General features: G+C 37.8%; 1 pseudogene; it reads left to right on the forward strand.

Annotated features, from left to right (window-relative positions):
- The first annotated feature begins 3,757 nt into the window (after positions 1 to 3,757).
- LOC120889497 (small ribosomal subunit protein eS25 pseudogene) lies at positions 3,758 to 4,121 on the forward strand (annotated as a pseudogene).
- The last annotated feature ends 11,071 nt before the right edge of the window (positions 4,122 to 15,192 follow it).

The raw sequence follows: 15,192 nt of genomic DNA on the forward strand, positions 1-15,192 counted from the left end.
AAAGGTCCATCAACAACTAAATATAAAAAGAAAAAACTAAAAAAAAATCAGAATAAAATATAAATGTTTATAGTTATTGAAACTGAGTGTGCATGTACATTTGTATTTAATATTGTTTAAATTTTTATTCTTTTTGTATATTAAAATATTACTTTTCAAAAGATATACTCACAGTTTACTTCAAGCAGTGGAAACTCAATTACCATGGAGGTGATTTTGGGGAACATCTGAAGAATGGCAGGAGTGTTATGTCCTTGTCCCTTTACCTCAAGAAGTACCCATTATCTACCAACTGGCTGAATCTTCTCTCTGGACTCTTCCACCTGCTCCTTCTTTCTCAAGAGTTGCAAACAAACTTCTCACCTTTCTTTCTTTCTTTTAAAGAAATATATATATATCTTTTGGTTGTAGGTAGACATAATATCTTTATTTATTTATTTTTATGTGGTGCTGAGGATGGAACTCAGCGCCTTACCCATGCTAGGGGAGCGCTCTACCACTGAGCCACAACCCCAGCTCTCTCCTTTTTTTTTCTTCCTTTAAGTTTAGCTGATTCCTCTCTTGCCTGGTCCACAGCCCTCAATCTCAACATTTACTCCAACCAGATGGAAGTTTTCCCATGACAACTTTTTTCCTAAAAGTTGTAAAACCATAAACACTTCACCAGCTTTGTATTTGTATAAGGATGTTCATCAGAATGAATTGTGACAGGTGTATCAAGTTCTGGTAATTTGGCCTAATGTGGAACATCACTTTTTTATTTCCAGAGTTTCCATGGAGTCAGCCAAAGCTGTGGTCAAACTGGTGTTTCAATTATGACTTCTCCTGCACACAGACTTTCTTCCTATCCATAAGTATGGATCCAAGGGGACTCTCTGAACTCACTCTCTCCTTTGAGAGTGTCCATTATTTTTTTCCCTTTGCCTATGCCTTCTAATGCAGTCATGACTGTTGCACTGAGGAAAGAACAAACAATAAACCAAGGAGACTCTCTATGGAGTATCCTGAACATGAAATTCCATCAGGTGCTTTGCCCTCCACTTTCCTCCAGGGTCACAGGTAAATGAAGGACATCAGACAGCTATTGCAACAATTTCAAAAATCTCAGTGACCTACTGTCATGTATAACTAAGAAGAACCAATTAAAAACACGGTGATATACCTCAACATCCTTGGGGATGGGAGGTATATTCCACACATAGCAAAGAAAGAAAGAAAGAAAAAACTGTAAGCAAAGAATGCTATCTATCACAAGTAGTCAAAGAAATGGGCAGATTTTCCTAAAGCCAAGGAAACTTCTGGGAAAAGGGAGTCAACATTCTTCTCTTAGATGTTCAAAATTACTAACGCATTATTGGTATGAATGGGGAGTGTCCTAACCAAGGCTATGTATAAGGAATGAGGAAAACCCCTGATATAAAAGATCACCATAGAGATAGAAATAGATGGAATCAATGGAATTTAATTCTATGTACACTTATGCCTTCTATTAGAAATGCGCTGAATGTCCTGGGACAAATGGTTCTTTCTATGTGTACAAAACTATCCTTAAAAGAGCTTTAACATCAGGAGCACTATCCTTGCATCTTGTATCCCAGCCTAGCAAGGCTATGTGGTAAGTAGAACCTTGTGCATCATGTATCCACAGTGACACCTTTTGGAGCAATGAAAAGAACATTGGGGTTCTGGCCAATTTTCCCTTTCTACTTTTTTTGAGGCAATAATAAGCAAGATTGATCACTTAGACATAATAAGCATCAGAACCCTGGAATTCTTGGCTTGAGCATAAGGGACTTGGAGAGCAAAGATATGTATGTAATAAAAAAGAGTTTCCTTCTGTTATGGTTTGGATATGAGGTGTCCCTCAACAGCTCTTGTGTTAATGCAGGAATATTAAGCAGTGAAGTCATTGGATTTTTTTTTTTTTGTACCAGGAATTGAACCCAGGGGTGGTTAACCACAGTGCCACATCCTCAGCCCTCTTTTCATTTTTTTTTTTTCTTTTGAGACAGGTTCTCACTAAGTTGCTTAAGGTCTGGCTAAGTTCCTGAGGTTGGCTTTGAACATGCAATCCTCCTGACTCCCACCTCCTGAGCTGCTGGGATTACAGGTGTATTCCACAGTGCTCCATGTGAAGTGTTTGTATTTTGAGAATTTTAACCTAATTGGTCCATCCTAGTTTGAACAAACTAACTGGGTAGTAACTATAGCCAGTTGGTACATGGCTGGAGGAAATGGGTTACTAGAAGTGTGCCCAAGAAGGGTTCATCTTCCCTAGATCCCCTTCCCCTTGTTCTCTCTGCTTCCTGGCCCCCATGGGCAGAGCAGATTTCCTCCACCACACCCTTCCACTATGATGTTCTACCTCTCTTTGGGCCCAGAGCAATGGAGTTGGCCTACCTTGGACTGAACCTCTGAAAACCATGAACCCAAAATAAACTTTACTTCCTATAAGTTGTTCTTGTCAGGTATTTTGTAACAGCAATAAGAATTTGACTAACACACCTTCTCAGAGGTGTTGTAATGTAAATAATCTAAATTATTTTGCATACCAAGTATAAAGAATTAGTCCTATAGATTGGTTGGAAGTAAATAAGACATTGTCTCTTCCCTATAGTATTTTAATCTTTATGGGAAGATATATTAAATGAGAATCATACCAGCTTTACTATTCTATAATTTTAAGATGTGCTGCATCTTCCATTTGTATAATACTTGTTTAGCAGGCAGAATGTGCAAGATAGAGAGCCAGATTTAACAAGTTGTCTCATGCCAATGTTAGCACTCCCTACAGGATAGAGATTTCAGTGTCTGCTGATCTAAAACATCAGCTACCTGATTGCAACATCAAAGAGCAAATTGGAAGGCCTGCCACCTTGTTAAAGAAAAGGTACATGACATTTTGAAATGTATAGCTCCGGGCAACGCTGAATCCTGAGGACTGACAACTAATGGGAATAATTGCTCTCATGAGAGTATGCAAGTCACTGTTTTTACTCTGTGGACTACATTAGTATTTTAACATTAAACAAAAAGATATGTGAAAATAAAGGTGACATTAGTGTCAGTCTTTGGATTCTATGAGTTTCCCAGACCCAGACAGCCAAGTCCCATGCAGTTTCCAAGTCATTTGGTAACACAATTAGTTCACTATAACTCCCTTGCATATCAGTAGTGGGCTCAGGAGCTCCTGTATTTGCTCCATAAAAAGGACTGACTTCCTATTTTGGTTCTTGGAGGGAACTGAATCCCATGCCATTTGCCTGGTATCTTCCCAAAGTGTCTAGTTCCATCTAGCTTCCTCTCCTTAGAAGTGAACTCTCATATTATAAGTGAACTCTCATAAGTGAACTCTCATATTATAAGTGACTCTCATATTTCCATCTATGGACAAAATTCTGTTGAAACTTAGAAGCATTGTGAACCCATGTATCTTTAAAGAATAGTACTGCCAGGGAGCCCCTTTTTTTATGTCCTTCCTCCCACCTAAGAAGGTCCCCAGGAAGGAACAATTCTGAATCAACACTGAATGAGCTACATCACTCTTCACATTGCAATTCATACTATTTGTCTTATTGTTTTAGAAGAGTCCTTCACTCCATCCCGGGGACAATACTAAAGTCCCAATATGCTCCCATGTCAATCTATCCAAGTTGGGCAAACCACACCTGTATAGATCACAGAGGTGAGCAGGCTTCCTTTTTGTCTGGCATCTTAGTAAGGATGCAGTGGTTGCTGCTACTCTCCATGTTTCTTGATGCCACCCAAGGGCAACAAGAAGAGGCCAGAAAGTCAGCTGAGAAAAAGACCCAGTGAATAAATCTGGGAGCAAGCCAAAAGAAAGAGGTCCAAAGGCAAAGTTTGGGACAAGCTTAATAACCTAGTTCTGAGTTGACAAATCTACTTATGTTAAACTCTGAGAGGAAATTCCCAACTATATGCTTATAACTCCAGCTGTCTGGCAGATAGAAGATTTAAGGTTCCCTGGCCAGGGCAAGTCTTAGCAAATGACTTATCAAATTTGTTTCCAAACAAAGAGCTCAAATAATTTACACCAGAAATACCAAGGGTGGAGATGCCCAGCTTCTGGTGAAGATGCACAAACAGGTCCAATCAACTGAACATTTGGGAAAGTGAAATTTTACTAAATTTTAAAAAATTTATTTATGTTCAATGAATACCAATTTTACATCTTATTTTTCCTTTTTCCTAATGCTGTATCATATTAGAAATGACAGAATTCTTTAGGTTTATACATGTGAGTATATTTCCCCTGGCTTATGTCAAAATATTTATTAGAATCTTGAGAAATTAGAATCAACTACATATGGATTACATATTAATGTAATGAAATTGTTTAATCAAAATGTAAAAGTTACATCAGACATGGTGGCACACTTCTATAATCCCAGCAATCTGGGAAGTTGAGGCAAGGAGATCCCAAGTTTAAGTCCAGTCTCATCAACTTAGCAGACCTTGTCTCAAAATAAAAAATACAGAGGGCTGGGATGTGGCTTAGTGATAAAAGCTCCCCTCGTTCAACTTCCATACCATAAATAAATGAATGAATAATAAAAATAAATCATGGTACTTAGGATTCTTACAGAATCAGTGGTTAAATTATTACATGTGAGAAATTGGAAATTCCTAGAGGTTGCTGTCAGATACCATAAATTACCATGGGAAATTTACCAAGGGGTTACTTGAAATAACTTGAAAGGAACATTTAAAAAGCAGAATTATGATTGGAAACAATAACCTTTATTTGGGTTCAGTGTATTTTTTCAAGATAGATAATATTTGAATATTTGAATATTTGTTTCTTTTTAATGAACAAATATTGAGGCATTATTATTAATTAAAGCCCATACTTTGTATTAGGAATCACTCTTTGTGTTGTACATTCTGTGGGTTTTAACAAATGTATAAGGGCATATTTCCACCTTTATAATATCATACCTTTATTACTGTAAATATCACTGGTGCTCAACATATTCAACCCTTTTTTCCTCCCCCAATTCCCTGGCAGTCACTGATCTCTTACTGTCTCCATGGTTTTGCCTTTTCCAGAGTAGTTGGAAATGCTAGTTAGTAGCCTTTTTAGACAGCCCTCTTTTACTAAACAATATACATTTAAATTTACTCCTTGTCTTTTCATGGCTTGATAGCTTATTTCTTCTTAGTCATGAATACTATTCCATTGTCTGACTTCTCAAAAGAAGAAATACAAACAGCTAACAAAAGCATGAAAAAGTGTTCAACATCTTTAGCAATTAGGGAAATGCAAATCAAAACTACACTTAAATTTCATCTCACTCCAGTTAGAATTGCAGCCATCAAGAATTCAAACAATAATAAATTCTAGAGAGGATATGGGGGAAAAAAGGAACACTTTTATGTTGTTTCGGGGGATTGTAAATTAGCACAAACGCTATGGAAATCGGTATGGAGGTTCCTCAAAAGATGAGGAATGGGACAATCATATGACCCAGCTATGTCACTCCTCAGAATTATCCTAAAGAATTGAAGACAGCATACTATAGCAATATATGCATTTTCATGTTTATAGCGGCATAATTCAAGATAGCCAAATTATTGAACCAGTCTAGATACCCATCAACAGATGAATGGATAAAGAAAATGTGGCATCTATGCACGATGAACTTTTATTCAGCCATAAAAAAAAACAGTGAAATTATGTCATTTGTAGGGGAAATGAATGGAAATGGAGAGCATCTTGTTAAGTGAAATAAGCCAAACTCAGAAAATCAAGGTTCAAATATTTTTCTCTCATGTGGAAGCTAGAGAGGAAAAGGGGAAAAAAGGTGTTTGTGTTGGGGTGGGGGTGAGTGGGTATCACAATAATAGAAGGGAAACCAGTAAAGAAGAGGAAGGGCACCAGGAGGAGGGAGAGAAAGAGGTGGTAATAGGGAATGAAATTGACCAAATTAAAGTGTTATTTGGTGTGCATGTATGAACCCCACTGTTACGTGTAATTATAATACATAAAAAGGAAAAATATTTCCAATGAAAAAAATAACAAACTTTTAAAAAGCAGGAAGTAATTCTGTTGTGTGGATGTACCACAGTTTGTTTACCCACTCACCTACTGAAGGACATCTTCGTTGCTTCAAAGTTTGGGCAATTAAGAATCAAACTGCTATAAACATTTGTGTACAGGTTTTTGTATGGACACAACTTCTCAACTCATTTGGACAAACACCAAGGAGAGTAATTGCTGGATCATGTGGTAAGATTATTTTTTAGGGCTGGAGTTGTGGCTCAGTGGCAGAGCACTTGCCTCACACATGTGAGGCACTGGGTTTAATCCTCAGCACCACATAAAAATAAACAAAAAAAATATAAAGACATTATGTTCGTATATAACTAAAAAGTATTTTTAAAAAATTATTTTCAGTTTTGCAGAAAACTGCCAAACCACTTCCATAGTGGCTAGACTGTTTCATATTCTTGCCAACAATGAATGAGAGTTTCCATGGCTCCACATCCTTGTCAGCCTTTGGTAAATGCATTTTGGCCACTCTAAAGTGGAATTTCATTGTTTTAATTTGCATCTTCCTATAACATGTGATATAAAGCATCTTCTTACATGTTTACCAACATTGCATCTTCTTTGATAAAGTTTCTATTTAGATCTTTTGTCTTTTTTATATTGAGTTGTCCATTTTATTAATAAGTTTTAAGAGTTTTATTTTGTTGTTGTTTATTTGTTTGTTTGTTTTTGTACCAGGGATTGGATTCAGGGGCACTCAACCACTAAGCCACATCCCCAGCCCTATTTTGAATTTTATTTAGAGTCAGCGTCACGGAGTTGCTTAGTGCCTCGCTTTTGCAGAGGCTGACTTTGAACTCACAATGATCCTCCTGTCTCAGCCTCCCGAGCTGCTGGTATTACAGGCATGGGTCACTGTACCCAGCTTTAAGGTTTTTTTTGTATTATTGATTTTTATTGGCTCTTTATTAGTTACACATAACAGTAGAATCCATTTTGACACAATTATACAAACATGAAATGTATGTTCTAATTCAGACCCTTGTATCTCTCCTTCCCCTTGCCTGTACTCACCCCCTGCTTCCCTCCCTCTATTGGTCTTTCTGCCATTTACCCATAGTTATTTTTTTCAAATTAATTTCTTGTGGATATACACCATGGAGAGATTCACTGTGGTATATTCATATATGTACATAGGAATGTTATGTCAGAAACATTCCACTGTCTTTCCTTATCCTGCCCTTCCCCACTTCCTTGTTTTCCTCTTTGTCTACTTCATTGAACTTCTATTCTTTTTTTTTTAATCCCCCTTCCCTTATTCTATATTACCATCCAGCTATCAGATGAAACATTCAACCTTGGCTTTTTGGGACTGGCTTATTTCACTTAGCATGATAGTCTCCAGATCTGTTCATTTACCAGCAAAAGTCATAAAGCATTCTTCTGCATGACTAAGTAATACTCCATTGTCTATATATGGCATATTTTCTTTATCCATTCATCTGTTGAAGGGCAGCTAGTTTGGCTCCATAGCTTAGCTATTGTGAATTATGCTGGCATAAATATTGATGTGGCTGTGTCATTGTAGTATACTACTTTAAAATCTCATATCAAGGAGTGAGATAACTGGGTCAAATTGTGGTTCCATTCCTTTTTTTATTTTTACTTTTTTGAGGAATCTCCATACTGCTTTCCAGAGTGGTTAAACCAACCTGCAGTCCTACCAGCACTTATAAGTGTACTCTTTTCCCCACATCCTTGCCAACATTTATTGTTACTTGTATTCCTGATAATTACCACTCTGACTGGAGGGAGATGAAATCTTAGTGTGGTTTTAATTTTCATTTCCCTAATTGCTAGAGATGTTATATTTTTTTCATCTATTTGTTGACCATTGGTCTTCTTTTGAGAAATGTCTGTTTAGTTCCTTTGCCTACTTATTGATTGGGTTATTATTAGTAGTAGGAGTAATAGTAGTATTTTGGTGCTGAGTTTTTTTAATATTTAATTTTAGTTGTAGTTGGACACAATACCTTTATTTTATTTATTTATTTTTTAAATGTGATGCTGAGGATCGAACCCAGGGCCTTGCACTTGCTAGGCGAGAGCTCTACCACTGAACCACAACCCCAGTCCATGGTGCTGAGTTTTTTGAGTTCTTTGTATATACCGAAGATTAATGCTCTATCTGAGGTACAGGTAGCAAAGATTTTTCTGCCATTCTGTAGTCTCTCTCTTCATGGTCTTGATTGTTTCCTTTGCTGTGGAGAAGCTTTTTAATTTGATGCTATCTTAAGAGTTCTTTATATATTTTGAATACTAGTCTTTTATCAGATATGTTTTGTAAATATTTTCTCCCAATCTGTTGCTTATCTTTTCATTCTCTCAACATTATCATCCTCAGGCTGGGGTTGGAGCTCAGTGGTAGAGCATTTGCCTCACATGCGTGAGGCATTGAGTTCACTTCTCAGCACAGCATATAAATTAATGAATAAAATAAAGGTCCATCAACAACAGCAACCAAAATTTTAAATTCTTATTCTCAGAGCATAAGTTTTTAATTTTAATTATGTCCAACTTCTGCTTTTATGGGTTGTGCTTTCAGTGTTGTATCCGAAAAGTCATTGCCAAACTCAATGTCACCTAGAGTTTTCAATAAATGTATATTTTTATTGTGATAAAATATACACATTTATCATTTTAACCATTTAAGTGTATAGTTCAGTGGCTTTAAGTACACTAACATTGTTTTGTACCTAATAAATGTATCTTTATATTTATTGGGCTTTCTCAAATTTCATGAGTAAAAACAAGTTCATTGTAAAACTTGAGAAATACAGAAGAGCAGCTGAGCATGGTGACATAGGCCTACAGTTGGAACTACTTGGAAAGCTGAGTAAGGCAGGAAGATCACTTGAGCCCAGTTCAAGACCAACCACAGTCAACATGGTGAGGGTCTATTTCAAAAATAAACAACAATAAAAGTACAGAACAGCAGAAAACATAAAGTAAAAATCATGCACAATGCCACTTCCCAAAGACATAGTAATTGATATTTTGGTGTGCTACTTTCCAGTGCAACACATTTTCATGATGTATATAAATACAAATTTGAAAAACATTATTAGGATCATTTTGTTCACATTATTTGATACCTCTTTTTCAGTTAGCAAAGTATTTTATTTGATATTACATTTCCCATTATCATTAGATATTTTTTATATAGCATTGTTGTTTTGGTTATTTCATAGTCCATTATCACCATCTGTCCTAGATGGTGACCTAATAATGCTGGGTTCACAAAACCTGACTATTCCAATAACTCAAGAAAATGACAAAGAAAGCATGCCACCACACAGAAGTGACTTTTCAACAATCCGGGGACAGCTCTGCAAACTTTAGGGTCCATGGAAAGAGAGAGAGCTGCTAGAATTCTTTATTCTTATGTAGAGGACACATAAGGGGAGGTTACATGGAACATTCTATCCCCAAAAGGGAAAAAGGGTAGGATAACAAAGGAGCGGTCGAGTATAACTCCACCACCACAGGTGACACCTACTCCTGGAGCCACGCCTCATTATCAGAGTGGAGGTAAAACCCAAGTTACTGCTGAACATAATAATCGTTAAGTGCCCCTGGGACATCAGGACTTAAAGGTGTCTTCATCTAGGGCAGCTCTCGACAGTCTATCATATGGATATATTATAATATTTTAGTACATCCTCTAATATTTGACCTTTGAATTATTTCCACATTTTGTATGATCAAAATCAGTTTGGCAAATAACCCCATAAATAAATATTTGTTCACATCATGACTACATCATTCAGATAAATCTCTAGAAATATCATTACTACGTTCAAGAACATATATATTTTTCCTGATTTTTAAAAATTGTTGCCAAATTTCTTTCTAGAAAAGTGGCGCCACTTTGCAAAATAAGAACGTGACCCTTTCTTCACACTGTTATCAATGCTTGACAATTAACAAAATTATATAAATAAATCTCCACAAAGCCTTTATATAGTTTGCATGAGAAAATAAGAGGGGATAATCGGGGAATAAAGCATTGTAAGGAATCTACATTTTAGATATCTTCATTTTCTTCACACTTCGTTAAAATATGCAAGCATGTATTAGTTGACTCATAGCTGTTAAATGATCCCCATGCCAACAGACATTGAACCACATTTTTGCTTAGGTCAAACAGTTCACCAGAATCCATACAAGAAATAAATGTGATGTTGACTATGAAACAAGTTTTGATAACCTCAACCTTGTGCAAATCAATTAAGAAGTTTGGCTTGAACGCTGTATATTGTTAATTACTGAAAACATATCCCATGTTGGAGAATGTTTATAGCTCTGCTGTGAAATTTGCATGATGATTTGGCAAAATAAATGATTTCTACAAAATTTACTTGATTGTTCCCCTCCTCCCTCTTTAGATTGAATGAACTACATTTAGATTAGAAATGTCTTCATTTAGAAAAGATTATTATGGATAAAAAACCTACAAGCTTCTTTCTTGTTAACCTGAATGTGAAATTAGCATTTTTGGAAACTTCATAAGGTCCTACAAAATTTGAACTATGTTTGAAATAAATGCCTTGGTAACTGAGCACCTACTTCCTCCTGTCATTGTGCTGGCATGAGGGCATAATTGCTGGGGCTGCACCTTACACAGTCCAAAGTATACAGCAGGTGGTCTACAAATGTTTGGAGATTGTATGGAGTCTAGGAAGCCGCCCTAGATACTGAGATTCCATCATTTTGTCATCATCACCAGAAGGAGATGACAGGGTAGTATTTTGCTTACCTTACTTAAAACAAAAATACTGCAAATGTATCTGAGATAAACATGCCTCATAATGTCATCTAGCTGTTTGACATGTACTGCTATATATTTAAGTGCATACACATGATTCCTCCAACCCCCAGTAGAACTAAATTATGATACCCCTGCTTGGGAAGTGTCAGCTTGCCAATAACTATCTAAAAGTGCAAGTTTGAGGAACAGGTAAGGTGACTGGCCTGATAGGTTGGACATTACTAGGTGCCACCAGCTAGTAATACGTAATAGCTGGTAATTCATAATAGCTGGTAATACATAATAGCTGGTAATACAAAATAGCTGGTAATACATAATAGCTAGTAATACATAATAGCTAGTAATATATAAAGCTAGTAATGCAGCTAGTAATAAAGCAGTAGATACAGCTGCTAGGAAGCATCTCTAACTACACTGTCCCCCAGAATCAGTCCCCACCGAATCCATGCCTTCCTTTCTCAAGCTCCAAGTTAAAATAGGACTCCCAGTTAGCCAAACCCAGAGTCCAACTGAAGTTTCCAAAGAAAAGAGAAGTTCAGATTTCAGGTAGGCAAGCTGTTAACTTCTTGAATGTTCTCCCCTTTACAGTTTCTCTTCCAAAGAAGTTGGCACTGGTATTACCTGGTAGCCACTGCCAATTCTCATTGAGATTTCCAGTTCACCCTCCTCCCAGTCACATGATCCCTTGAAGTTAGGTGTGGCCATGTGATTTGCTTTGACCAACGAATTGTGAGTGGAAGTGCATGCCTCCCTCCCAGTCTGAAGCATTTAAGTGCTGATGCCAGACATTCCAGTCCTCTTTTTCCCCCTGCCACAACCGTAGATGATACAGATCATTAACCTGGGGATTCCAGAGGGAGAACAATGTAGATTGAGCCCTCTGCTCACATGCAATGAACATGTGGCATAACAAAGAGACACAATTTTGTCTGAAACCTTTTAGATTTGGGTGTTATTTCTGCAGCATAGCATAGCCTAGTTTAACAGTTTAACTGATTCATCATCCACCCCCTAAATAGAATTTATACTCTAGTTCATTTATTTCTTTATGTGAACCCTATGTCAGAACTTTTTTTTTTTTCTGTCAGTGCTGGAGATCGAACCTAATATCTTGTTTTAGGATTTGTACTCCAGTTCATTCATTGTACATGCTCGGCAAGTTCTCTACCCTTGAACTATATCCCCAACACAGTCAGGACTTTTTCTCATTTTCTAAGCATGGTCCTAGGCCTAAGCTTGTTTTCCTGCTTCCTTGTCTTATACCTGACACTTCTGTTCTTATATATTAAATCACTGCTTCTGAACTCCAGCCTCAGCTAACCCTATAGACAACTATATGAATAACTCCTCTCTACCTAATCCCTTAATAGTCTCCTGCCAGCTGAACAATACACCTTTGGGCTCCTATTCCTATTGCCTTCTATGGTCTCAGAATCTGATCCATGGCTGTGCCTTCAGGCTGAGTCCTGCAGCTGGCCCTGCCCCTGCAGTTTGCACTCAGCATTCTCCTGTGGTTCTACCTCTGGGTTTTGGCTTCTGATGTGTGCCGTAGCGTTTCTTCCAGAGTAAACAACATGTAAGCAATAAGTGGCCAGATGGGAGGAATGAAACATCAAGTCTAACACAGTGGGGGCTGGAAGGTGTTAAGAATTTGGGAGGTTTTTTGTGTGTGTGGTTGAACCCAGAGCCTTGTGCATACAAGGCAAGCACTCTACCAACTGAGCTATATCTCCAGCCCAAGAATTCAGGAGTTTAAGATGAAGAAATAGGATTATTCTCTTCTCTGTGTTCTAGCAAATTTCCAGTGTTGAACCCTGCCCTTAGTATATGTTAACACATATTAAAGGTCTCAGCCTCCCAAGTCACTGGGATTACAGGTGTGTACCACTGTGCCTGGCTGGATTTTTTTTTTTATTTTTTAGTATTTTATTTTTTAGTTCTCCGTGGACACAACATCTTTGTTGGTATGTGGTGCTGAGGATTGAACCCCGGCCGCACGCATGTCAGGCGAGCGCGCTACCACTTGAGCCACATCCCCAGCCCATGGATTTTTTTTTTTTTAACTCACCTGTGAACAAAGCTTTGGAGTAATATATCTATTTGTGGTGTTTTGTTTTGTTTTTTCTTCTTTTAAGCCCAGAAGAATAGAACACACACACACACACACACACACACACACACACACACACACACACATACTATTAACTTTGAAGCTTTTGAAAACTGGTTTTAAATAAATCCAGAACTGGCAATCACTAAGCTGAGCCTTCTTGGAAGGGAAATAAAAGCAATTGTCAAACTCAGGTTCTTTTACTGGCTTCTTCCCACAAGCAGATGGGGCCTTTTGGAGCCCAGTGAAAGTATGGCCATTTCTAGTCCCAGGACCCACCAGGACTGCCCAGCTCTAGCCCTATTTTTCTTTCTTTGGTACCAGTAATTGAACCCAGGGGTACTTTAACCACTGAGCCATATCCTCAGCCTTTTTATTAGTCATTTTGAGACATGGTCTTGCTAAGTTGCTCAGCACCTCACTAAGTTGCTGAGGCTGGCTTTGAACTTGCGATTCTTGGGCCTCAGTCCCAAGTCACTGTGACTACAAGCATGCACTAGCACACCTGGCTCTAGTCCCACTTTCTAATGATCAGCCTCATATCACTGAGCCACCTCTGAGGCAGTGTACTAGCTCCAGTCTGCCTGCCTGAATTCTGTTGTGCTAACCTGCCTTCAGTCTACTCTCCCAGGGGTTCTTCGCTTATCTGAGGAACCAGAACTGGGGCCCAACTTTCTTGCCTTGTGGCCAGAGTTCCTGTGGCTGATCCCCAGTCCTGTCAGCTATACACTTCATCCTCTTTCCATGTTCTTCTGCCGTGTTATAAACTTGGAATTGAATGAATACACATACCAATAAAAATGACTAAGTGAATGAATGGCATTATTTGAACTAAAAGCCTATGGCTGTAGTCTTTGGACAATGTGTAATACTGATAAATTTTGGACAAAACCAACGGCAGGATCTATCTTGTTAGGCCTCAGTGGGAAAATTAGAGCAGGCTCCCCACCCCGACTCTACACTCTGCCCAACTTCAAATACTATGCTTTAGGCCCAAATTTAAGATGTGTTAGGGGTAGTCCCAAGAGTTAGGTCAAAAGGTTTGAGGTTAATCATTCTGTGTTATAACAGCACTTTTGCAAGAAATGCCTATTTTACTAAGATAACAAATGTGGCCTGAGAGTAGAAAACATTAAAATCATTTGAATATGATGCATTGAGGAGACACAATGTTTTTTATACTGTCATTTTATCACTATTCTGCCTTCTCTACAGTCAGAGCATTGATCAACTGGGAATGGAAAAAAGAAGAGAAGAGTTCTGGAATCCTTAGATAACCTTTCTTTTTCTACTCCTGCCTTGGAAGAAGTTTAGAATCTGTAGTCCTGGAATTGCAGTTAGTGGAATTGGCAGTCTTGTGCCCATCCCTGTTGAAGATGTACACTGAAATAAATACCTTTGGCACAGTGACATGGCTTAGATGGCATTTCAGAGCTAACAACAGGCATCTGAGCAAACTGCCATCTCATTGGCATTCTACCACATGCCTCAAAATCCTCCAGGCAGGCCCCACTGAAAATTCTTGCAAAGCATGTACTTCAGGTAAATTCTAACCATAATTTAGGTGCATTTGAGTGATTCCAGACCTTCAGATACTAATCATTTGGCAGGACATAGAGTCCAAGAGAAATGGTGTGTGATGACTTTAGAAAAATTTAAGCAGTGTAAAGGTTCCCAGGTTATTGTATCACCCTTACTTAATTGGGATCTTACTTTTTAAGATCAATTCAAATGTACAATATTTGAGAATTTTCCCCACACGTACAGCAGCAAAGATGCAGCACATAGCCTGTGACACAATGAAGTTAATATTAAATAGGACTCCTTTTCCTTCTGGGTACAATTCCCCTCTACCCACCCCTTGGGATAATCAGTAACATCTATCCCTTGATCCCTGAAAATGTCTCTGCTGGGACCTAATCCTCTTGAAGCTTAATGAATAGATTCTTCCCTTGAATTTCCTGTGAATTAAAAGGATGATTTAGCCAGTAAAATTTTATTCGTTTTGGGAAAGCTACACCCCTAGATGCAAAGAGTTAAAAGGGTGTTTATCATCTGCAGAATAAAGTGACAAAAATACACGTAGAGCAAGCTTAAGATATACTTAAACTTTGGTGTCTGGCAAATTTGTGTTAAAAGAAAGCCTGGACTATTTGGGATTTTTCATGAAGTAGACTATTCACTCAAAGTAGGGGTTTATGAGAACCCCCTAAAATAAAATTACTTTCAACATTTTAA

The sequence above is a fragment of the Ictidomys tridecemlineatus genome, chromosome 4 (assembly GCF_052094955.1).
Source record: "Ictidomys tridecemlineatus isolate mIctTri1 chromosome 4, mIctTri1.hap1, whole genome shotgun sequence".
In the NCBI taxonomy this organism is placed as follows: Eukaryota; Metazoa; Chordata; class Mammalia; order Rodentia; family Sciuridae; genus Ictidomys; species Ictidomys tridecemlineatus.